The sequence below is a fragment of the Spermophilus citellus genome (assembly GCF_964194105.1).
Source record: "Spermophilus citellus genome assembly, chromosome: 17".
In the NCBI taxonomy this organism is placed as follows: Eukaryota; Metazoa; Chordata; class Mammalia; order Rodentia; family Sciuridae; genus Spermophilus; species Spermophilus citellus.
In genome coordinates this window covers 4,462,822-4,482,051 of record NC_138199.1, presented here as the reverse complement: position 1 = coordinate 4,482,051, position 19,230 = coordinate 4,462,822, and the positions used below count along the sequence as shown (strand labels likewise).

At 49.5% G+C, this 19,230-nt stretch overlaps 1 long non-coding RNA gene across 1 annotated transcript in view; it reads left to right on the top strand.

Annotated features, from left to right (window-relative positions):
• Positions 1-14: 14 nt before the first annotated feature.
• LOC308635619 overlaps positions 15-19,230 on the top strand; it is a 159,675-nt gene continuing 140,459 nt past the window's right edge. The window contains exon 1 of the long non-coding RNA XR_014019219.1: positions 15-68. This is a non-coding gene — a long non-coding RNA (uncharacterized lncRNA). The remainder of the gene's footprint in view (positions 69-19,230) is intronic.

Genomic DNA, 19,230 nt, shown 5'->3' with positions numbered 1-19,230 from the left:
TATTTATGGCCCCCATGTCCCCTGTGTCCCAGCCCCAGCCACGAGCCACTCCCTCATCCGGCAGTGAGGTGACAACTTGGCGCCTGAAGATGGTGAGCCACGTGCTCAAGCGGGGGCTCGGCGCCCGCGTGTCGCTTTGGGATCCTGGAAGCAGCAACCGGTCCCTCCTGTCCCGGGGGCCTTGGTGGGAAGAGAACCCGCAGGAGAGCTTGTCACCTCCAAAGCACTTTATTTGGCTGAGTCGCCACCGCCATCTCCAAGTGACTAAGGGAAGTCACTTCAGAGTCCTGGGGACTCATTGGCCACCAGCCAGGTGTCCCCTGGATGCGGGCACAGGCACCTGACCCCTGCAGCTGGCCGCAACCGTGTCCTGCTGTGAGCCCCAAAGGCCTCCTCCTCTCCAGGCAAATCTGGAAACACAGCGGGTGACAGACCCCCACCCTGGGGACCAGCTCGGACCCTTGGGAGACTATTGTGCGCCTTCCCGTGTCCACCCCCCAGGGGCCACCTGTTCACGGGAGCCTGACCGTAGACACACGGTGGCCCTGGGATCCCTGGGTCCCACCACCGAAGCCTTTTTCATGTTTCAAAAGAAGCTAAACAGAAAGAAGAGGAGGTGGGTCAGCAGGTGGATCCCTGATCCTGGCGGGTGGCCCTGGTCCCGCAAGGGTGCGGGAAGTCGGGGCTTGAAGATCTCTCACCTCCTGGGACCGTCCACGTTGCTCATGATGCTGGAAATTTCTTTTTTTTTTTTCTTGATGGAAAGCAGAGAGGGGCTGAGGGGCAGGGCTCCTTGTTGCTTAGAGTCAGGATCAGCCTTGTCATTTCCTGCTCTCCTGCCCCCTTCTCCTGCTGCCCTGCCCCCTAGGGAAGGGCCTTGGTGACAAACCGTTTGTAAAAAGCACCCTCATCTCCAGGACCTTATTTACATTAAATATTTTCAGGGAATTTCTTTTCCTAGGTGGCAGTTTTTCCTTTTAAATGTTTGCATTAAACGGGATGGAGGGTTCCAACCGGGTTACGGGGCAGACCTGTTTGCTCATGGTGGAAGGATTCACTCCAGTGGAATCATTTTAGTGGCAAGATGCACATAAATGGGCTTCCTAATAACCCGCTGAGCCAGGCACCGTGACGCATGTCTGTCATCCCAGCGGCTCGGGAGGCTGAGGCAGGAGGATCGAAAGTTGGAGGCTGGCCTCAGCAACTTAGTGAGGCCCTGTCTGAAAATAAAAAGGGGGCTGGGGGTGTGGCTCAGCGGTTAAGCACCCCTGAGTTCAATCCCTGGTACCAAAAAATGAAAAAGGCTCAGAGTTTTTCTGGTCATGCTGATGAAGTAACTGGGGACACCCTGTGGCCCAGCTTGGCATTGGGTGGGGGTGTAGAGGAAGAGGACCATGCTCCGTGTCCCCTTTGGGAATGTGCCGAGGGCAGGCAGCTGCTGCGGTCACCAGGGTGGTTGCTTTGTCTGCACCTAGTGCAACTTCTTCCTCTGATCCTCAGTGTAAAAGTTGTCCCCAAACAGAAGCCTGACATGGGGACTCTGGCCACCAAGGCCAAGGGAGGTAGGAAGAGGCCCAGATGCTACAGAAACACGGTGGAATCTTCTGTTAATTGATTCAGGCTGCGTTCAGTGGCTTCTGCGATCATGGAACATTCTCTGCCTCCTGCACTCCGTTGGTGGCGAGGCCAGATGTGCCCACACTGAGAAGATGCCTCTTTTTAGCAGCGAGTAAGAGGAAGCTGACAGAATGGAGCAGTGAGGAGGTCGGTTCTGCAGGAGGAGGCCCAAGAGCAGAGGATCTGGTAAACCCCAAATCGGTGGGCTTTTCCGACCTGCTGTCCCAGGGTCAGCTGAATTCCAGGGGCGCTTCCCGAGGCTGCTGGCTGCCACTGAGAGCCAGGGCTCCTGTCCCTGTCCACAGCCCCCAGGGAAGGATGGCTGGGCTTCCTGGGGCTACTTCTTGCTTAGAAGCTGCCTACAGGCCCTCTGCCCTCTGGTCCATGCTAATGTGCCTTCCTGCTCCAGAGCTGGTCATGGAGGGCGGCCACCAGGACTGGTGCAGACAGTCAGTGGTCCTCCAAGGCCCGAATACTAAAGGCTTGGTCACCAGGGGCGTGCTCTTGTGGCAATGGTGGGACCTTGAAGACGGGAGGCCTGGTGGGAGGACATTAGGTCCTCTAAGAGAATGTGACCTCCTCCTTGCTCTCTCTTGCCTCCTGCCTTTCGAGGTGAACAGTCTGCTCTGCCATGTGCCCCCCACCATTGCCATCTGGCACCCCCACCAGAGGCCCAAAGCAACAGGTTCCCCCCAGTCTTGGACTAGAACCTCTGGGACTGTGAGTTCAGCAAACCTTTTCTCTTTTTAAGTTAACTATGTCAGGTATTTTGTTGTAGCGACAGAAAGCTGATTAATATGTCAGCAGCAGGCTGGGAGGGGTGGCCGCTGTGGATTCATGCAGGGCCCACTCTCTGGACCAAATCTTCTAGAAGAAAACTAGGGTTTGGATTAGTGACATGCAAGGGCTTCACCTTGCCATGGATTTTGGGGATGATCTGTGATAGAATACTCAGAGGGCCATTATTTGTGCCATCCATCATCCATGTTTTGCTAGGTATTCGAGTCAGTGGTATTGGGGAAGGTGATTTGACATTATTGATCTTGGAAGTTCCCAGACAGAATTGTTAATCAGTAGCTAAACAGTACCAACCTCTACGAGCTCCTAAGAAACTCTTTCCATGATTCTTAGCAACAACTAAGCACTGAGCACTCCGTAACCTTATTATTAAATTGAATTCTCCCCCAGAGGCCTGCCCAGATGAGTTCTGTCGTTATGCCCATTTTGCAGATGAGGAAGCTGGGGACGAGAAGCATTAGGTCATTTTTCTGGGGTCACAATTGGCAAAGCTGGGCCTAGCTAAGAGCAACGCCGACATGGGGGCTGCTCCCCAGGGTGTCTATTGAGCTGCTCACGTGAGCAGTCTTCGTATTCTAAGCAATTTTCTGACACCTACAATGTGAATTCCTTCCCCGGAGTGAGAGACCTGTGGCTGCCAAGGACCACGCATCAGGACCTTCCCCTCCAAAGTCATGATAAACATGGCCCTAGGCCTAAATTGTGCATTTATTTCATTACCAACCCCAAACCATAGTACATTTTATTGTGTAATATATAATTAGTGCAATGCTACTTGAATATATTATGAAATATAATACTATTTTGGGCTGGGGTTGGGGGTCAGTGGTAGAACACTTGCCTCGCATGTGTGAGGCCCTGGGTTCGATCCTCAGCACCACATAAAAATAAACAGAATAAAGGTGTTGTGTCCATCTACAACTAAAAATATATACATAATACTATTTCAATATATTATAAAAAAATAAAGCTCTATTTTTATATATTTATATATGCCAGACCTACCTGCATTGCTCCTGGGCAGCTGGAAATTTAAAACCCGAAGCACATATATTTTATTTATTTATTTTTAAAGAGATGGGGTCCCGCTGGGTATGGTGGTGCTCGGTGGTGTAATCCCAGCAACTGAGCCCCGTCCCCAGCCCTATCTTGCTGAGTTGCTTAGGGCCTTGCTGTTGCTGAGGCCGGTCTTGAACTCACGATCCTCCTGCCTCAGCCTCCAGAGCCCCAGCGGCTCAGGAGCTTCTGAAGGATGGGCACAGGGGTGGGGGAGTATCTACAGTGCTCTCTGCTTGTCACCAAATGGATCCGGGAGTTGTACTGCCTGTCAGCAGTACCTGGGGACGGTGTGGATGTGTCAAGACAGCCATGGTCCCCGGCACACAGCTGCCACCCTCCTTGTCTGAAAGGCTATTCATGGTCAGGTATTCCAGGAACTGACTCCCCCAGCTGACACAGACACACGGTGACATAAACACTGAGTTTCCTGGTCCCAGGCAGCGCTGATTACCTAAGCCCAAGCTGAAACCTCTGTGTAGGAATCACCTTGATGTGGGAACCCGGATGCTGCCCTCCAGGAGGGCCAGGGGCCTGCCTCCTGGGCTGGGAGTCCCTGGGCAGCTCTGCAGGAAGAGGGTGGCCGGTGGCTGAGTGCCGCGTGCCTACTCTGAGAATTCTAGGGCACCGTGGGACACTGTGTAACCAGGTGCATTCTAACAGTGACGCCAGGCTCCACGTCGTGCCAAGCACCGGCTTGTGATCGGTGGCCTGCAGCAGCTTTCGTGGGAAGTCTGGTCTGCACACTGTCACGGCTGGAAGCTCAGGGAGAGGGCAGGGGGACAGTGACTGGGGGGACCTGAGGCAGGTCAGGAGCAGTCCTCAGGGTGACTTCTGAGCTGGGCCTGAACTCACAGCGAAAGGGGACTGCAGTGGTTCAGAATGGCCAGACGCAGATGTCACGACAGTGGTGACACCGGAAAGGCCATCTGGGGCCACTGACCTTATCCTCCAGTTAATAGCAGTCTCCGGGGGCCTTAAGATGCTTTCAAGTTGGGGACAAGATCAGGTCTGAGTGTTAGGAAGCCCCTTGCTCTTCCATTTACAGACTGTCCCCGGGTACAGTCTGTCAACGCTGCCACTCAGATGCCCTCCTGCATGTTCCGTGTGGCACTGTCACTCCTGCTTAGTGTGGCATATACATTCCCTTCCCTTGGGCCCCGCCAAGCGGGGGTCTTACTAGAACAAAGCCAATGGCCCAAATGTTTATAAGGGGGAAAAAACATGGTCAGACAAAAAGGGAAGCCTCCAGTGCCCTGCTGGGCAAGCACCCACTGCCACGCTCAAAAGCTGAGCCCTGAACAGAGAAGGAGCAAATGTTTCCCCCAGCCTTTGGCCCCAGCCCCTCCTTTTAGTTCTCCCCACCTGCTTGGAAGGTGATGATTGATGAAAATGACAGGGGTCTGATAGACACACAGCTGTACCTGATGCATGGGCCCCAGGAGGGCTCAGCTGCTGCAAGCCCAAGAATATACTGGGGATAAGTTCATGTTAACAGGCAATAGTGGGCCATAGGGTGCGCACTCCAAAAGGACATGCCACCCCAGCTCCAAGCCACATGCTGTGAGCCACCAGCAGGAAGGGCCACAGAGCCCCATGCACCCAGGCATATGGAACAAAAACACAAGAGGGGCAGCTACTATATACAATTAGAGCAGGCCCCTACCTGGCAGCAGGAGGAAGCCAAGAAGACAAAGAGCAACACCTAGGTGGGCACAATGTGGCTGCCACACCAGGACCTGCACCGGACCTGCCCTCCAACCTCAGCAAACAGCCCACAGTGAGATTTACATAGGTGCCTTTTATACAAATGATGTCCCAGGTCATTCAATCTCTGCTGAGATTTACATTAGATTTAAGAGTTGGAGAATTTCAGAAGTCAAGATCCTGCACCTGAAGATAACAAAAAAAAAAAAAAAAAAAATCCTGCATCTAAAAGCGCCAGAGGCTCTGTGTATGCTTCCCTTCCCTAAATGACAGTTCCTCCTAGGTGCTTGAGTACACCATCTTTGGGACAGCCCTGGTCTCTGAATTATCAAGAAAAAGTCACATAACTTGGTTACCATCTGACTCGGCAATAGAACAGACAACAGCAACTGGTGGTTCTCAGGAGTAAACACACATTCCAGATGTAAGTGTTTGGAGAGCAGCAACACGGCCACCTGCCAACCAGCACGTTCTCCACCCACCAGGTGTCGCTTGCCTCGGGTGTGTGTTCAGAACGGCCAATTGCTGTTTTATCAAGAATATTCAGCGAATTTAATCTTCATGGAGTCTGAGAGGATTTGAAACAACAGATGGTCACAAATGCCATCCAGACGAGAGAAAATTCGAGTCCCTGGGTGAGGGGAACCCAGCTGGCCGCAGCTGGCGAAATTGAATGCTGCAGAGTTCTGGCAGCGCAGAGAAGCAGAGTTTCAGATCCTGTGGACATCTGCCACCCGCGCCTCCACAGGGCACCAGACGGAGGACTGAAGTTGGGACTTAGTAAAGAAACGGTGCAGGTCCCTCCTTCTCACTGGACATCCCGCTCGGAAATGGGCGGTCACCATCTTGGAGCATCGACTTCATCAGCTTTGGGGGGATCGCACAGCAGTGAGTGTGGCGACAGATCAGGTATGTGACCCCCAGCCCCCCCTCCACCCAGCTGGGATAACTCAAAACCTTTCTTGCCAGCTCTGCATGGGTGTGGCTATCAGAGGGAATAAGTCAGAACCAGTTGCCGGTTTCCAGCTCCCTCTCTCCACAGCCATGATGACTGGGTGACTAACAAACAAAGAGAGCGCCCAGGTGTTCAAGGGTGCAGGGCGGCCAGGGCACCGCATTGCCCAGAGTGAAACTAGAGCTGTGGAGAGGAGGCCCAGTAAGTGGGGCCTGGCGCCAGAAATGAGGGGGCTAGAGACCAGAAGCAACCCAAAGAGACTGGGATTGGAGAGACACCCAGCAGGGGAGGGAGAGCCACCCCACACAGATTGCTTCCTACATCCTGAGGGCACCTCCTGGAAGAGAAGAGAACTCTAATAAGAGTGCATTTTTATCTTCCCTTTTTCTTTTCTCTTTCTTCTTTTCTTTGTACTTTTCTCCCTCCTTCTCTTCCCCTCCCAACCTCCCAAGCATTACTACTTGTACTACATATAATTTACTAAATGCAAATAGGTGAATGTTTCTAGGCTTATCATAGTCCTCCTAAGTACTTACCTACCCCCCAATACTCCTGTCTACTCTCCTGTTAATATTAGAGCTCTCCTCCAAAGTAGCTAAGGTATACTAACCGCCAGATCCTCACATCTTTCCCCCTAAACACAAAGTCCTACTACCAAATGTAAATGTTCTTTCCCTATTCATAAAGCTTCTGCTACTATCACCACTCATGGACGCATAGGATGCCTTGTTTATTGCCATAAAACTTTAGCTCCAAATAAGAGACTCTTCTTACTGCAATGGTACACCAAGATGCAGGTCGCTAGGGTTGACAAGGGACTCCAGGAGAGTGGGGAGTGGAAGCTCCAAACCTCAATGCTTGTGTTCCAAAGAAAGAAAGATCACAGACTCAAAAAGCCATGGAGGAGAGCTTCACTATAAGTAGAGTAAGGCTCAAACAAAGAGCACTCCTGAGAGAGTGGGTCCTCTCCCAGCCAAGAACGACAAATGGAACAGTGCTGTCTCCAAATGGATTGGTGTTTTAGGGCTGCCCTGAGAACTGGGGCCCACCTTCAGCACTCTTTGCCAATCAGGGTTCAACTCCTTCATGTCAGGTGGTAGAGTTTTGGGCCCTAGTTGGTCCTTTCCAGAACTGTCATGGTGTCCACCTAGGGAGGGGAGTGTTCTTTACAAGTCAGTCCTATGCTAATGTGAGAATTGGGACACCTGTGGCCATCAATTCTAGCTTTACAATACCTCAACTGACCCTGTCAAGAGTTAGGAATAGCCCCCATTAAACCTTTGATGTATTTCTTAATTGGCTCCTTTTGTTCTCTTTATTTGTATACTTGTTTTCCTGCATTATCTGAGTACCTACTTGCCTTAAAATTAATTTAAAGAAAACCTTAAAAGTAACTTAAGGACAACCCATGACCTTGCCCTGATATTGGTTTGCATTTCATTTCTCACTACTCACTGCTACCTAACATCTCCCGCTCTTTGAAACTGGCAGGCTGCATGGCAGATGAACAGCAGTCCCCCCTGCCTTCCACAGGGACCACACAGGAAAGCAGGTAGAGGGTGGGGGCAGTCACATAGGCAGCTTTGGCAGGGTGCCCCACTCCTCAGCTATAGACCAGCCAGACTTAGTTAAACTTCATAAATTTCATCACAGATCTTCAATAGCCCCATGGCACATTGGGCAAATATTCTCACAGATGAGAGATTAAAGCAGAGCACAGCAGTCAAGGTGCCCCAGTATGAGCAAGTAAGGGGGCTGGAATGCAGGTCCCACCCCCCTGGGTCAGGGCTCCTATCTACTGGGTGGCAAAGAACCAGGCACACATTGGCACTTCCCTGGTCAGGCACCATTCTGTGGCTTCACCAGACTGAGGTTCTAATGGAGTTGATGTCTGCTGCAAAGCTTTAATTCAACATGTGAACTTTTAAAAACAGGAAAGCATGAATTCTAATCACCAAAATATCCCCTTTACTAACAATGTTACTGTACAAAATTCTGATGTCTTTTTCAGATTTTAAAAAAAATCATTAAATATTATTACAGCATAATATTAGAAACAACCCCAAATGCAAACATGACATTCAATTTCTCACAAAACATGTTTATTCAGATGTATCATTTCTATATCTTTACAGGGTATATCATAGCAATTCAATATATGTATACAAGTTTCATCGTGCAACACTGAATCTCCCCCCAGGAGGTCACTATAGTGTAATCTCCCTTTAGTTTTTTTGTGATTAATATTTTTGGATAGAATTCATACTGTGGCAGAGTCAGAGAGACCATCTCTGAGTGTCCTTCAAGAATGGGGACATTCTAGCATTTCAAGCAGGTATTGATGTAGGACAGAGGAGGCTGGACACTTGAGAAATGTGCAGGAACAAGGTTTATTTAAGCTGGTGTAATCCAGAGGGGCTAATGCCAAAAAATCCCTGGACCCCAGGTATGGAAGTTATCTGGGATTTATATTCAGTGAGTGGTTACACAACACAATGGTTAACATAATAGTTACTTTTTATTCCATGTTTTTAGATTGGACAGAGGTTTCACAAGATTTTACTAAGAAAAGAGAAAGAGTAACTTTTGTACATCAACAAGCTTGATTGCAGACATAACCTTTTTTTTTTTTTAGTTGTAGATGGGCACAATACCTTATTTTATTTTTATGTGGTGTAAGAATCAAACCCAGTGCCTCACACCTGCTAGGTAAGTGTTCTACCACTGAGCCACAACCCCAGCCCTGCAGACCTAACTTTTACAAGAAACCTGACCTTTACAATAAAGAGGAGCTAAACCACAATGAGCTCCTTAGAAATCCTGTTGACTTAAAAAAAAATCTTGTTAACTAGGAGAAAGGCTTATATGTTACAATTAAGGTGGGGATCTTTTGGACACTACATCATTTGGAGTATTTATGGTACATAAATATGTACATAAATATATGCTCATTATTTAACCCTTTAAATCAAAAAACATCATCTTCTAGGCTTAAAATTTTATATAATGCCATAATCTTAATTTCTCCTTCCGTGTTTCCCTCCCCCTGCGCCTCTCTCTTTCTCTCTCTCTCTCTCTAACAGCTTCTTCTATAGTTGACACAATAGTTTCATTGTAAAGGGGAGACAAACATGAAAGCAATAAACAATAGCATAATCCATACAATGTCAATTAAACTTTTGAATCCACCAAGAATAGAAAAACCATCCTCCAAATAGTGAACTTGGTTCCCAAGCCTTAATGCCCTTTCAGGTTTGAACTAGTACATGTGCTAGCTGTTTTTTTTAAATTTAATTAATAAGTTTAAATTTTATATAAGAAAAGTGTACATATTTTTATGACCATTAAAGTGTCTAAACTTCCTTTTAAGCCTTAGACCTTTATGAATTTTTTTCAATTAGTTATATATAACAGCAGAATGCATTTTGACTATTAAACACAAATGGAGGCAACTTTTCATTTCTCTGGTTAGACACAATGCACAGTCACCCCATTCCTGCAATCATACATGTACATAGATTAATAGAATCCACCTCATTCCACCATCCTTCCCACTCCCATATGCCCTCCCCTCCCACACTCCCCTGTGCCCAATCCAAAGTCCTTCCAATCTTCCCTTGCCCCCCCCCCATTATGGGTTAGCTGTGTGTCTGGTTGTTGTCAGTCCTGTAGGAAAGACCAGAAGGAAGGGGTGGCAATGCACCACAGTATGAGAGCCCTCTTACAGGATGAAACGCTCCATTTGTCCTGTTGCTTAGTTTATTTTCCTCCTTGCATTGATCAGCCAGCCCTCAAGAGGCTGAAGCAGGGCTGCTGTTTCCTCAACTTTGGTGTGTGCAGGCTAGCCAGCTTCCAGAGTGACCAGAGCAGGGCTGGTGTCCTTCTGATCCTCAAGCTTCTCTGGTGTTTCCTTCTTCCTGATGGTCAGCTGAAGGGAGCAAAAGAATGTATATGAGATTCTATTTCAGACAGTCGAAAAACAAACCAAAAAGAACAAAATATTGAATAATACACGACGTATATGTGTGCAAGTATATGTGTGTGTGTGTGTGTGTGTGTGTGTACACACACACACACATACATACCTTTGGTGATACTGTAAAGAGGAGTAAAAAAATTGTGGACACTGCTCCCTGTGTGTGCAACAGAGGTGGGGGATATCCTGGAAGGTTTGAACTACATAGATTTATCTCAATGTAACTTTAAACAAATTTGAAAACAGCTTTTAATTCCATGAGCCGGACCCAACATTTCATGCTTTGGTTTATGATCTTCCATATATTATTACTTCATCTAAAAACATGATGTAAATTTCAACTCCCTACCTCACAGGTCAGTTGCCATCCAAAGGTGCACTTCTAGGTGTGTCACCTTTAGTCTGAGAATATATTTCTGCATGGAAATATTGCTGAATGCCTACCTGGCTCCCAAGGTGAGGTAGTGCAGAACAACTTGATTTGCCCATGGCTTATTGTCGGGAGCTACCTTGGATGAGGACGCCTTTAAGTCCTGATGCACTGGGTTCTGAACAATTATTGCATTCAGTCTGGCAGGGCATTGCCAGGTTGCAGTAATGTGGGCGTCACCCCAGCTCAGGTAACAAGGCTTGGCTCCAGGTGTAGGCATCACCCACTGGGGTTGAGTTACACTCATCTGTTCCCTTGTATTCCCACCCCTTTGCCCTTTTTGGGATAAAATGTTCTATGGAAACTCCCCTTGTGTGTCTCCTATGTAAGAATAAAGAATTCCAGTGGCTCTATGTCTTTCCATGGGACCTTACGTTCACAGAGCCACCCTTCTGTGTGGTTGTGTGCCTTCTTTGTCATTTTCTTAAGTTATTGGAATAGTCAGATTTATGAACCACGCATTAGGTCTCCAGCTACGACAGATGGTGATAGCTTATCATCCTCACCATCTTTGTTTTACCAGATGCAAAACCAAGGTTGTACCTAGTTCTGGACCCTGGACAAGGTCACCCAGTTAAAAGGGATGTGAATTCAGCTCTACCAACTCTGATGCCTTTGCCTCTCCCCACACTACCCTTTGCAAGACAAAACTAGGTAACTTACTTTTCCTTTCTTGATAATCTCATGGAAGAAGCCAATGTCAGGCTAAGTTTGGTAGATCTAGGAGGGTATTTTCCCAAGAGGGGGCTTTTCCCCAAGTCCAGGTGGGTGGAGTCTGTCCAGTCTGGCTCATACCACTGCCCAGAGCCCAAGAGCCCAGATGGCTTTCTCTGGAATCCAGAGTCCCCTTCAGAGAGGAGTGTGAGGGTGAGGTAGGAAGCTGCTTCCAGGCTGGGCTCCCAGAGCAGCCAGAGATCCCTCTCCAGCTTGCCCCACAGGGTCAAGGTCCAGAGGAGGCCAGTAGCTCCACCCCTGCCCCCTCACCAGCAGGCTGGACCCACCTAGCCCCGCCCACTGCCTGCTCTGAGGACTGTAGCCTTTGTTTAAAGTACTCACTTGTTTTCCTTGGATGAGTTCCCTGAGTTAGCACAACTCCTGCTCAAGGGCCCAGAAGGACTGGTGGGAGGTCCTGGGGGAGGAAAGGCAGGCGGCAAGCGGTGGGCACTGATGAGGCGACTGGGATGGAGACTGCTCAACTTCCCAGCTTCTGTGGTCTTGGGCAGCACAGCAGCATCTTTGGGATGGAGTCGCTGAGAGGCATCATGGAGTGGTAGCATCTGGTGGAAGCAGCAGCAACATGTAGCTGCTTCAGGCGTAGGGCATCAGGCAAGGGAGGTCCAGAGTTGACAGCTGGCGTGGGGGTGGCATATGCCGAGGTGTTGGCATCCAGCTGCAGTTTGGGAGATCCCTTGCTGCATACTCACAGTGGCGGTGGCAGCAGAAGAGTCCAGAAGCAGCTGTGGTGACAACAGAGGGATGTTGCCATGATCATTTCTGTCCTACAGTGCCACAGGAGTCTGGCTGCAGTGGGTGAAGTGGGCATCCAGTGCCGAGTATCGCTGTCTTGCGTCCATGATGGAGTCTGGTGGTGGCGGCAGCAACATGCAGCTTCATCCGGGATCGGGCATGGGGCACTGGAGTCAGGCATCACGGCGGGGGGTGAAGGGCATTGACCTTGGGCCCTTGGTGGGCAGCACCACAGTCCAGCTGGGGTTTGAGAGTTTGGTTGCTGGACTGTGGCGGAGGCACCAGTAGAGTCCGGAAGCGGGGCTGAGGACACAGAGGCGTCCTGTGGAGAGCATCTTCATCTTGCTGGGGTAACAGGAATCCTGCTGCAGTGGCATCTGGCGACCATGAGGGGAGTCCGGTGGCTACAGTGAAGAGCTCCAGGCCGGGGCGGCAGCGAGGGCGCAGGGCAGTGAGCCTCAGAGTGGAAGGGCGACGAGAGGCTGGAATGGCCTCTGCAGTGGCCGCTCCAGGCCCTGGGTCTTGGTCCAGGCTGAGCGGCCTGTTCAGGAAGCAGCAGGTGGGAGGTGGCAATACCCAGGCAGCTGCTGAGGACCTTAGGCTGCCCACACCTGCCTCGCCTGGCACTGGCCATGAGCCCGCAGGGTGGCTGCTCGCCCCATCCCCGATGTGGCCTCTGCAGGGGAACTAGGCCATCTGGCAGGTGGGGCAGCCTTGGGAGAGGACCCCCACCTTCCCAAGAGACATCCCACCTGGGCTGTGGGGGGAGAGAGCAGAGGAACTAGGACCTCTTCATCCTCAAAGTGCATTTCTGATTGGAAGCGTTTCCTCTCAGAACTGGAACAGGACAAGGATGCCCTCTCTCACCTTCTACTCTACATAGTCCCTGAAACTCTAGCCAGAGTTTAAACTGTACTGCTGTCTAAACTCCACTGCAGCTTAGACTGCACGACAGAGCTGTAGATGAAAGAAATTAAAGGGATAGCAATAGGGGAAGAAGAACTCAAACTATCCCTATTTGCTGATGACGTGATTCTACACATAGAGGATGCCAAAAAACTCCACCAGAAAACTTCTAATATTAACAAATTCAGCAATGTCACAGGATATGAAATCAAGATCCATAAATCAAATGCATTTCTATATATTAGTGATGAACCCTCTGAAAGAGAATTAGGAAAACTATCCCATTCACAATAGCCTCAAAAATGAAATATTTGGGAATCAATTTAACAAAAGAGATGAAAGACCTATACAATGAAAACTAAAGAAATTGAAAAGAGTTTCAGGATGGCGGACCAGAGGGAAGCAGCATCTGTGTTGCTCTGTGATCCAGATCTCTCCAGTAGGAATTCTGCATCTCTGAGAGTGTTAGAGGCCCCTGTACACTTCTCTCTACAGAAATGACCAGCGCTGTGACCCCGCACAGGGCTCCGAGCCTCAGTGTCCCAGCAGGACCCAAAGCCAAAGTTGCAGTTCACTTAAGACGCGGCCAGAGCCTTAGCAGAACCACCTACCAACACATCTGCAGACCGCTGAGACTCCGCTCCCCTCCCCCGCAGGTCACTCAGGCTACCTCCCCACAGCACAAGGCCATCGGTTCCCCCGACATCACCAGACACCCCGACTCTGGAAGCACACCGACTACATCTAGGAAAGCATTCCTCACCATTTTGGGTGGGCATGGCTATCGGATCCGTCGCCTTTTGAGCAGGTACCTGATTTCCAATTCCTCCGTCATGGAATAAATATTGTCAAAATGGCCACACTACCAAAAGCCTTATACAGATTTAATGCGATTCCAATTAAAATCCCAATAACCTTCCTCATTGAAATAGAAAAAGTAATCATGAAATTCATTTGGTAAAATAGACACAGAGAAATCCTTATTGACAAAGCAATCCTTAGCAAGAAGACTGAAGTAGGAGACATCACAATAGCCAACCTTAAACTCTACTGCAGATCTGTAGTAACAAAAACGGCATGCTATTGGCACCAAAACAGACACGTAGAGCAATGGTACAAAATAGAAGATAGAGAAAAACCCACATAAATGTAGTTTCTCATTCTTGACAAAGGTGCCGAAAACATACATTAGCTAAACGATAGCCTCTTCAACAAATGGTGCTGGGGAAACTGTAAATCCATATGAAGCAGACTGAAATTAAACCATGACCTCTCACCTTGCACAAAACTCAAAGTAGATCAAGGACCGAGGAATTAGACCAGAGACCCTGTACTCAATAGAAGAATAAGCAGGCCCAAATCTTCATGTTGGATTGGGTCTTGACTTCCTTAACAAGACTCGTAAAGAGCAAGAAATAAAATAAAGAATTAATAATGGGATGGATTCAAACTTAAAAGCTTCTTCTCAGCAAAGGAAACAATAATATGAAGAGAGAGCTCACAGAGTGGGAGACTATCTTTACTACACGCACACTAGATAAAACACTAATTTCCAGGATATATAAAAAACTCAAAAACTTCAACACCCAAAGAATAAAGAACCCAATCAATAAATGGGCTAAGGAACTGAACAGACACTTCACAGAAGAAGATACACAGTCGATCAACAAATATATGAAAATATGTTCAACTTCACCAGAAATTAGAGAAATGCAAATCAAAACTACTCTAAGACCATCTTACTCCAGCCAGAATGGCAGTTAACAAGAATACAACAACAATAAATGTTGGTGAGGATGTGGGGGGAAGAGGTATACTCATACATTGCTAGTGGCATTGCAAATTGGTGCAACCACTCTGGAAAGCAGTATGGAGCTTCCTCAAAAAACATGCAATGGAACCTCCATTTGACCCAGCAATTCCACTCCTCAGTCTATACCCAAAAGACTTAAAATCAGCATACAGAGTGATGCAGCCACATCGATGTTTATAGCAGCTCATGTCACAGTAGGTAAACTGTGGAACCAACCTAGAAGTCCTTCAAGAGCTAAGTCGATAAAGAAAATGTGGTATATGTACACAATGGAATCTTAGCTTTAAAAGAGAATAAAATTATGATACTTGCAGGTAAGTGGATGGAATTGGAGAATATTATGTAAGTGAAAAAAGCTAATCCCCCCAAACAAGAGGCTGAATGTTCTCCCTGATAAGTGGATGCTGATCCATAATAGAGGGGGCAAGGGAAGAATGGAGGAACTTGGGGTGAAGGGGAAGGATAGGAGGGACCAGCATGGGGAAGGAAAGAGGGTGGAATGAGACGGATATCATTACCCTGGGTACGTGCAGGACTGCACATAGGGTGCAGCTCTACCTCCTGTCCTACCAGAGAAATGAAAAGCTGTGCTCCATTTCTGTACAATGAACCCAAGTGAATTCTGCTGTTATGTACAACTAATTAGAGCTAAGTAATTTTTTTTAAAGTACATTTCTGTGTCTAAGGGCGGCAGAAGACCAAGACCAAGGGCGGCACGTCTTGGGGTTCCTCTGCCATCTCTGCCCTCCCCCCTTGTCCCGCCCCAGGGGTGCGCTTTGAGGGGGAGGGTTTGTAGCCCCACCCCCACTGCCTCTGCTCTCAGTGGCCACAGCCCGGGGGCGATGTGGCTGGGGAGGGTGGGTGTCCTCTCCAAAGGCTGCCCCCGCTGGCAGCGGGCCTACCCCCCGCAGAGGCCGCAGCCCAGGGAGGGGCAGGGCGAACCCGGGGCGGGGCGAGCAGCCGCCCGGTGGGCCCAGGGCGCGTGCCAGGCGCCGCCTGTGTGGGCACCGTAAGGTCCTCAGGGGCTGTGTGGGCACCGCCGCCTGCCACGTCCTGCATCCCGAGCAGACAGGCCCTGCCAGGAGCAAGACCAGTGGCCGGGGACAGCCACAGCACAGGGCACCCCAGCCTCTGTCGCCCTCTGACTCTGAGGCCCGCTACCCTACGCCGTCGCCGTCGCCACAGCCAGGGCTCCACACTGTGGCCACTGGAGTCCCGACCTGGCCACCAGAAATGCTGGCAACACCTCCACTGCCCTGGAAGCAGAGTCCCGCCACCGCCCAGGGATGAGGATGCTCCTATTTGGACGCCGCTTTCCCTGCAGCCTCCGATTCATCTGGACTCCACAAAGTGCCTCAGGGCGCCTGGGCTCCACGACCAACGCCCTGCCCGCAGCCGGATGCCGCTGGTTGCTGGGAACCTCCAATGTGGAACCCTCATGTGGAACGTGGAGGATGGCTGCTGCTGGCTTCCACCCTGCACCTGGACTCCTCCCCAGGTGCGGCCTACACCTCCAGGCTTGGGGAGGGTGTGGGCACCCCATTTTATCTGTGCCCCCTGTTCATCCTGCCAGGGGATTAATTCACTCATTGGCTTTAGCTCTCCTAACAGGATCATTCCCCTCTAAACCTTCTTGCATTATTGTCTCACCCATGAGCTTTTGGGGGACACCAAGAAACTCAACCAAATCACTTCTTCATCAGAGAGCTTAGCAAGATCTTCTTCATGACTTGCTGTAGCTTCTCCATCAGCACTTGCTGCTTCACCTTGCACCTGTCATATGGAGATGGGCCTCTTGCCTCGAACATCATGAACCAAATTCTGGCACCTTCAGACTTCTTCTGGAGCTTTCTCCCTTCTCTTGGCATCAGAAAAATCTAATGTTGTGGCCTTATCTGGATGCGGTTTTGGCTTAAGGGAAAGTGGCTCCTTTCATCTGTTCTCCAGACTATGAAAACTTTATCCCTCCCTCTCAGCTGTTTTGCTTTCTTATCATTCACGTATGCCCTGGAGCAGCACTTTCATTTTCTTTATGAACATTTCCCTTGCATTCTCATTGGGACTAACTATTCAAGAAGCACAGCTTTTTTTTTTTTTCTTTTCTTAATAGTTTTAGATCAACAGCATGCCTTTCTTAGTTGTTTTTTTTTTTTTTTTTTTTTTTTTTTTTAGCTCTAGGGATTGAACTCAGTGCCTCATACATTCTAGGCAAGCACTCTGCCACTGAGCTACAGCCCAGCCCAAGGCACAGCTTTCTATTTGGAATGCAAAACATGGGACTCAACTGTTCAGTCCATTACAGAGTTATTATCTGGTCTAACTTCAATATTGTTTCTTAGGGAATAAGAAGAAGGTGAGACATGATCTGTGGAGCAATAAGAAGACACATATTAAGTTTGCTGTCTTATATGAACAGGGTTTGTAGTGTCACATGACATCTAACCTAGTTAACGTCAGAACAGTAGGGGATAAAATGCCCTGAAATCCTCACCACCTTTAGGCAGTCATCTCTGCTCCATGCACAGGGGACTCTATCTCACCTCCTCTAAGATGGCCTGTGTGTGTCCTCCCCCCAGGACCCATGAGCTCTAAGGGGGCTCCATCTTCAGCTACTCAGTGCTGGGGGTGGCACAGCCTGGTGAATGGATGGAGCACTATTGTGTCAACATAAATGTTTGTTACTAAAATACTTACAATGCCATCCCAGACATTTAAAAAAAAAACACCATCACAAAAAATAAAATAGACAGTATTAGTGGGAGGAGGAGGATCGCTGTGGTGGGGCATCTGGCACAATGTGCAGGTGCTCACATGTGGGAGGCGCCCTCAAGGACTTTAGAACTAGGGCAGCGAGAAAACATTCTGGGAGAAGTGGAGGCTTCTGGTCTAATCGTTTCTTGACCCCCTGCCTCTGGCATTTGTGTGTGTGTGAATTTTATGTAGCTGCCCGGGAAGGTGGCTGACTTTGAAAGAACGGGATGGCAGCTTGGCTCACCACCTGTACCAACTGGAAGATAATGTTGTGAAGGGCCTCTCCTTCAGCTGGAACCTCCCAAGGCCCCCTGCATGGGGGGCTTCCCAGAGAGTGTCCAAGCAGGTCACAAGCAGCAGAGCAAAGGGGCAAAACTGCGAGGCACATGTGTAGGTAGGAGTCTCCCCTTCACTTGCTGTCCAGTCTCTATACAAAAAAGCATGGGCAATCCAGGCTGGGATTGGCTGTGCTGGACAGGGATCCTCACAGGGCCTGGCTCTGAGGCTCCAGCCATGCCTCTCTTCCTTGGGTACCCAGAATCCCACCCACAGCTTGCTTTGTTCCTTCTAGAGAGTCAGCCCCAGACCTCTGTCCTCTGCTGGGACACAACAGGGTAGACCCTGAGGTCTGCCCAGCCATCCTCGACAACAGCCCCCCAAGTGACCACTCTCGAGACAGGAGCCCTCCCTCTTGGCCCAAAGACCACTCACTTCTTGTCTTGACGGTACTTCTCCTCAACATCTGGCTGGAGGCATCCATACCTAGAGAAGACCAGGAGGCTGTGACCTCTAATATCCTGTGTCCCTCATCTGTCAAGATGCCTGGTGGACTTGACTAACTTCCTGACAATAACGGGAGCTCAGGAGGGCTGGGGGAGTTTGTCTGCACTGATTCCTAAATGATAGGCCAATGCCTGCCAAAGGTAGGTGCTTCATATATGTTTGAGCCATGAATGAACCCAACCACCTGCTGCCTGGCTACCTCAGGGCCAGGACCCTCTCAGTTGACCCCAGGGGTCCCTGTTCTGTCTACAGGCAGGTGGGAACCCTCCCAGATGCAACCCACAGACTCCTTCCCAAATGTGGAAACTGCTTTACCTGAGGCCTCAGAAGAGTGAGGTCTGAGGCAGAGAACTTCCTCTCAGGGAGGGGACAGGCCCCCAGGGAAAGGCCAGAGCCATCACCAGCCTGTGTCCCAGGACCACTCTGAGGCAAACACTCCTAGGGCTCATCCTACTTGGATTTCTAAACACCCGGGCAGAGTTCTCCTCCGAAAAAGCTCTGTGGAAAGTAGGGAGGTTCAGAGTGATGCCCGGCATTCCCAACAGCAGGCCAGGAGATGGCCATGGGCCAGGGCTTGGAGGTGATACACACCTTTTAGACAGCAGCTCCAGAGCCTTCTGGGTACTGGCCAAATCTTGGTACAAATACAAACCCCCATGGACATAGGGGGTGTTCCCCTGCTGCAGTGCAGGCACCAGGCCTTCCTCGAGCTCCCAGAGAAGTGCTGTGAGGGTTTCCACAAGACAGGACGCATCCACTGATGAACCTCGGTCATCTTCTCCCTAGGATGGGCAATTAAAGAGGGACAGTTCAACAGGAAATCGGTAGCCATTTGCAAAAGGAATCACTGCCATACGTCAGGGGAAAACAAAATATTTTCCCACCATATTCTCAGGAGACATCACACACACACACACACACACACACACACACACACACACACACACGAACCTGGTGAGATCTGGCACTAT